Here is a 6,452-nt window from a genome sequence, read left to right as displayed (position 1 = left end):
CTTTTCAGCATGATTTCAGGAATATAGATCTCCACAGTCATTTATCAGTGCGGGAGTGGTGTTCTGGTTTCTTTGCCTTTATTATCAAAAGCTTCTGTAGCCTGTTATCATTGACCTGATCATTGACCAGGTAGCCAGGAGAGGGAAGGAAGAGCTTTCTAGGCCATGGAACATCACGTGAAAGGCCTGTGGTGGGAAACACATGAACAGCTGAAGGATCTGAAAGGTATTCAGCAGGTAAATTAATATGATCTGGTGCTAGTTTGGCTATGGGAAATAGCATGGAAAAGATGATGTCCACGATGGGTTCTGGTTTCTGCTTATCCACCTGGTTGGTATCATTCAGGAAGTTAGGAAACACTAGGAGAAGAGTCTTGTCTTTTTTTATTGTTTCTTTGTCTGGAGGATTGGGAGATGGAAATGAGAATTTGGTTCTGGACCTGGTTAATTTGAGATGCCTTTGAGATAGCTAACGGAGAGAATAAGTAGGCAGCTGGGCTGACGGGCATGGGGCTGGGAGGCATATGGGTTCAACACAGAAAACTGTGGGTCATGTGGAAATTGGTGGTTATGGAAGCTGTGGGTATGGGTGAAAATTTCCAGGGATAATGTAGAGGGAGAATCATTGAGTTCTAATGATTGACTCTGAGGAATCTTAACAAGTAAAGGACAGGGAGAGGGGGAGGAGCCAGCAAAAGGAAGCCTGAGGGAAGCTAATTTTTCTCAAGTGAAAAGTTTAGGCATTAAAAGTCAACTGGAGGGGCCGGGTGCAGTGGCTTATGCCTATAATGCCAGTACTTTGGGAGGGAGAGGCGGGAGGATCGCTTGAGGCCAGGAGTTTGAGACCAGTCTGGGCAACATAGCGAGACCTATCTCTATTAAAAAAAATTAACTGGAGGAAACCAATTGTTAGAAGGAGGCTGAATGTACTAGAGAGAGAAAGATTCCATATGAGATGTACGTAGGAAGGCAGGAAGGATGGGACCTACAGCCCTGGGTTCCAAAGAGGTTATAGTGACACTGTCACAAATATTTTGCTGAATATCTGTCAGGACACAGGTATTCTGAGAGTGTCACAGGGTTTTTGGTCTCTGAAGGGCTAGTGTGCTTTGGCTTTGGCTTCCACATTGACTCCTCTGCCTGGGGAAGAGAAGTCTCTATGTACATGCAAGAGCGGTACATTTTTATAGAGACTCAGGACTGAGAAGGGTTTCTGTGTGGGAAAGTTTATCTCCAACATTCCCTTCAACCAGGCTGGTCATGTAGTGTCTATAGTGCTCTGTGCCCTGACTTGGCTTCAAAAGGAATGGCCTGGAGAGACCAATACTTGTTCATTCTTTTCTATTTTCCTCAACCGAATTACGCAGCCGTACAGGATTCCTATTATAAATTCCATGAATCAGCTCTTCGTAATGAAAGATTTTTGCATTTTGGGGCAATTTTTGTGGAAATATTTTGCAAAAAGTGAAGTGACAGCTGCCTCTTGTCAGACATCCTGATTCCAGCTGCACTAGCAATTTGGGTTCCAGAAAGTTCTCAGACAGGAAGGAGTCATGCTATAGACAGAAAACAACCCATACATTTAATTCCACTGGAACTGCATTTAGATCCTATGGTCATGCTAGAGAAAGTTTATAATTCTGGAATGATTGCTGAGAAAGACTGTTTCCGGATTTTTACTCATCTGTTTGTACTTTCTTGGTGCCGATGATCAGTTTAATGAATGTCAACTGAGCACTTTGTCCAAGTCCCTGGGTGGGAGACAGACGAACAAGGTATGGTCCATGTTACCAGAGTGCTGGGGATAGATGGATTCACAGACACAAAGTCATCATCTCTACAATATAGAGGAAACAAAATGAAATGAAACAGTAACACAAAAGCAGAGAAGGTGAGGGAGGTGATAGTGTGTGTGTGTGTGTGTGAGTGTGTGTGTGTATTTAAGGGTGAGACTGGCAGAGCTAGGACAAAGGCTGGAACTGGAAAATGCCCATAGAGCAGATGACAATGAAGATGGATCTTGAAACGTGGTGGGAGTTTGACAGACAGAGATGGAGGGTGAAGTGGGGAAGCCAAAGGCAAACACAAGGTCTGTTTGCTGAGCAGAGCTGTTACCTTGGACGTCTCTAATCCACATACCTTTGATGAATTCCCACCACTTGCAAAATAAAGCCCAACCCTACAGCCAGTTTGGAGTAGCGAATGTCTGGCTGTGCAGTTGGTCTTCATTTTGCAGGTAGTGGAGAGTTATTGAAGGCATTTGGCCTGGAGAGGTCCAAGGTAACAGCTCTACTTAGCAAGGTCACCAAGGGGAGAAGCAGAGGAGTGAGTTGTGCGGCAGAGAGGCCTGTTGGGGGGCTGTGGCAAAATCCTAGGTGAGAATCCACGAACAAGAATGAGAATAGGAACCATGGGACTGAAAAAAAAAAGATGGCAGCTGTGAGGAAAGGACATAGAAAGGAAAGGGGAAAGTCAACAATGAATTGGAATCAACAGACATATTTACTCAGTAAAGACAGTTAATGTTTCTCCCCTATCCCCAATATTTCCTCTCTTCCTCTTCTTTAGTTATGGAAATAACTAAAGGTTTTAGCTAGGTACATGTTTACTCTGGATAAAGACTACATTTTTTTCCAGCCTCCTTGAAGCAAGGGGTCTCTAGGTATCAAGTTTCAGCTAACAGGATGCAATGGGACTGTTTCTGCATGCTCTCTGATCCTTCTCCCCCATCTCCATTTCAATTATTGGATTTGGCTGGGATGGTTGGAGCCCCATCCAGTCATTAACAAGGGCTCTGCAGGACTGGTCAGCAAGAGGGAAGGAGTCTTCATCCCTGACACCATGGACCAGCCTGGCAAGCAACCCAGACTTTTATGGGAAGAAGTAATAACTACAGTCTTGGTGAAGCTACTGTTATTTTGGGTTCTTAGTCACTCACAGGTGAACCTAATTTGAGCTGATAATTGGTGACTGATTTTGGCTTCTGCTGACAAACGCAGAGACTAAAGGTAGGAGTCTGGGCCCCAGCAGAGGGGATGTTGGAAGGAACATCCCATTCAGGAGAGCAGGGCAGGTTCTGAGTACAAGGCAGTAGGCTAATGCTAAGAAGAAAGATGATCAGGAAGAACCTCTGCCCCATGTGCTGTCTTTCGGCCCTGATAGAATTTGTCACATGCTAGAGTCCTTAGTTAGCAATGTCTTAGGAAGTGAAGGGAGACGCCAGTGTCCAGGCTTGGCTTTACAGAGGATGAGCAGCTTGGGCAGCCAGGAGAAGCTGTTACGAGTTGGTCAGGGATAAAGGGCAGAGAGGTGGTATCTGGAAGAGGCATAAGAAACATCTTGGACAACATAAGCACTTCTGGGCATCCTTAGATGTATTTGGGAGGGTACTGATAATTTTGTCTTGAACAATGGGGAGCTTCCAAATATCGAAGAGGACAATTCGCATTTGGCCTTAGGTTAAAGGTTGGTCTAGGTGACCTCTAAAGCTATTTTCAAGTCTGAGAATCTATGGTTCCATAAAACAATTAAATCACTAGCTTGATTTCCTAGTAGACATCATTCTTGTTTCCTCTCAACTGACTCTAGGCCAGAATCTTTTCTGGCAAGAGTAGTGTGCTCAGATGGTGTGCATGTATTGGCCGGTGGGTGGGGCTAGGATAGTAACATTGTGATTGGGTTTTCAGTCCACTAAGGTCCGGCTAGTGCTGACCCCGAAATGGAATCAGACTTGAGAAATACCTGGGAGGAGGGTCAGGAAGCAGATGGAAATGGAAATCCTGGAAAGGAACACTGGGGTGAGTGCCAGGCCATACGATAATTAGTTTTAGAAGGTGTAATGATAAAAAACAAGTTTTTGAGCAGGAAGCCTTCCAGGACTGGATCTGGGGACTGGGATCCCAGGAGAAGGGAAGCCAAAGGGACAGGTAAGGTTCAATCTGATGTGGCTGATGGCAGAGAGGGTGGCTTCCCTTGAAGAAGTCTCTGTTTGTTTGTTTTTGAATGTGCAGAAATGCTGAATGAGAGAGATCTGATTTGAACTAGGGAATTGGAACTAGTTGCAGAAACTCCATTTATATGTCAACTAGTACCAGGGGGCACTGTGGAATGTGCAATGATGTGCTTTTCGCTTAATCTGTGCATATAGTGTGTCCTGAGACTCTCTGACACTGTAGAGTATGTTTTCTTATGGAGAACTGGGTAGGCAGCTGGGGAGGAAGTTCTTGATTCTGGAAGCAAAGCTTCTGAAAGAGAAATGCCTGCTGCCCTGGGTGGCAGTTCTGGAAAGTTAGCCAAGTGTTGGCAAAATCAGGAGGGAGATTTCATCATGAGGACTAGATCTGGATATATTTTATCTCCAAATTAATTAATTAATTTATTCTTTTGTCATCTTATACCATCTATGTATTTATATCATTCATATACATCTTATATTTATTTTATTTACCATCATATAGCACTCAATCCTATATACTGCTTGGCACAAAATTGAGTCTGTATCTATCTATCTATCTATCTATCTATCTATCTATCTATCTATCTATCTATCAATCATCTATCTGTTTTTGGAGGGAGCTTAGTTGATCACTTTTTTTTTTTTTTTTGAGACGGAGTCTCACTATGTTGCCAGGCTGGAGTGCAGTGGCGCGATCTTGGCTCACTGCAAGCTCCGCCTCCCGGGTTCACGCCATTCTCCTGCCTCAGCCATCCAAGTAGCTGGGATTACAGGCACGCGCCACCACGCCCAGCTAATTTTTGTATTTTTACTAGAGACAGGGTTTCACCATGTTGGCCAGGATGGTCTCGATTTCCTGACCTCATGATCCACCCACCTCGGCCTCCCAAAGCGCTGGGATTATAGGCGTGAGCCACCGCGCCCGGCCTAGTTGATCACCTTTTAAAGATTGTGAGAGGCATTTTATATTCTGCTCCAGATTGGCTTAGATGATCTGTAAGGACATCATCTATCAATCGATCACCTCTCCCCCCCATCATCTATGTCTAAAGTTTTTTTTTTTTTTTAAGAAATAATCCCTTCAGCAAATGCTTATTCTGTTGCCTCCTCAGGATATTAACCCTTTGGGACAACTTACCCAGAAAAACGTTTCCAGCCATATCTTACTCAGTAAACAGAGGGTTATGTTCTATGGATAGAACACTGTGAGCCCAGGCAGCTCTGCAATTGCAAAGAAAAAAGCCCTAGTCCAGAATTATTTTTGGAAAGCAAGAGAGGCCAAATACATTGCTGTACCATATCAGAAAAATGAAAAGCGAAGAGGGAGGGACACTATGGAAAAGGCAATGAGCATAAGAATGAATTGCAGGGAACCAAATCAGCATACAAACAGTACGAGGCAGCCCCACTGGAATCCTTCATCCTGACAGGTCCCAAGGCACAAGCTGGGCACCTTCTTGAGGAATGAATCATTTCAGCCTACAGTGGGGGGAGCTGGACAGCCAAGATCTGCCAGAGACAAATGGTTCTCTGCAAGTGAAGAGTGAGGGCACTGCAGCCACGTGTCCCTGGAGCACAGTGTGGCTTTGCAGAGGGGAGAAAAGGGCAGGAGGCAGCACTGAAGGATCCTTTCCCTGGGAACAGGCACTTCCACTCATCTGCTCCCCGTGGTCTCTGGGCATCCCTCAGGGGCTCAGAGGACTGGTGTGAACTCAACTCTCTGTATTTTCTTGCAGTAGAGTTGAGGTCTCATGCTTTTTGAACTCGCGGGAGGCAGTATGAGGTTGGAAAAGCATTTTTTTTTTTTTTTTTTTTAAAATAAGATCAACTCAGTTTGAATGCTGGCTCTGCCTCTTAGATGTAAGATCTTGGACTAGCTACTTAACCCCTGTAGGCCTCAATTTCCTTGTCTGGAACATTGGGATATCTCCTAAGACAGCTACGAAGGCTAACTGGTAATAAACAATACTTTTGGTGTTTTTGATCTATAGAAGATTCTCAGTAAATGTTAGTCCTCTTCCCCTGGGGCTATGTTTTAGACCTGGCACCTGTGGAATTTGTGTGATTTCATAATTAATGGCTATCCCACCTAAGATGGCACCAGCAATATGCGTAATGTCACTGGACCCAGGTGAAAACTGACCAGCTGAGAATGCTTCACAGCCTTCACCAGAGAGGGGACAGAGCCATCCCCATAGGAGTCCCTGACCAGATAATATCAGCTATTTATAAAATGCCCACCCTGTGGCCTGCGCTGTGCTAGGGAGAGTGAAGTAAGTATACATAGCTATTTAGAAGAAGACTTCTGCCCTGAAGACTTTCTAATCTGGATGGGAGAGGAACTCTGACACTTGATAGACTGGAAGCTCTGAAACTCAGAAACAGACATACAACCCCAGACACGGTCTACATTGCAGAGTACAGGAGGGACTATGACATTCTGGCACAGAAATTCTGTACCTCTTTTAAAGCAGCAAAAGACGGCAGTATTCCTAGG

At 44.7% G+C, this 6,452-nt stretch overlaps 1 protein-coding gene across 3 annotated transcripts in view; it reads left to right on the top strand.

Annotated features, from left to right (window-relative positions):
• The window catches only part of LOC126950917 (lymphotactin), a 215,864-nt gene that overhangs the window by 52,377 nt on the left and 157,035 nt on the right, over nt 1–6,452 (top strand). Inside the window, exon 1 of one of the 3 annotated variants that reach the window (XM_050784859.1) lies at nt 3,682–3,797. The exons of the other annotated variants lie outside the window; for them this stretch is intronic. The gene's annotated coding sequence lies outside the window, so the exon portion shown is untranslated. Of the gene's footprint in view, nt 1–3,681; nt 3,798–6,452 lie in introns of those variants that run through there. 3 annotated transcript variants of the gene reach the window in all.

This window comes from Macaca thibetana, chromosome 1 (assembly GCF_024542745.1).
Source record: "Macaca thibetana thibetana isolate TM-01 chromosome 1, ASM2454274v1, whole genome shotgun sequence".
NCBI lineage: Eukaryota > Metazoa > Chordata > Mammalia > Primates > Cercopithecidae > Macaca > Macaca thibetana.
Note: the sequence above shows the minus strand (reverse complement) of the source record. Positions and strands in the feature narration are given on the sequence as shown.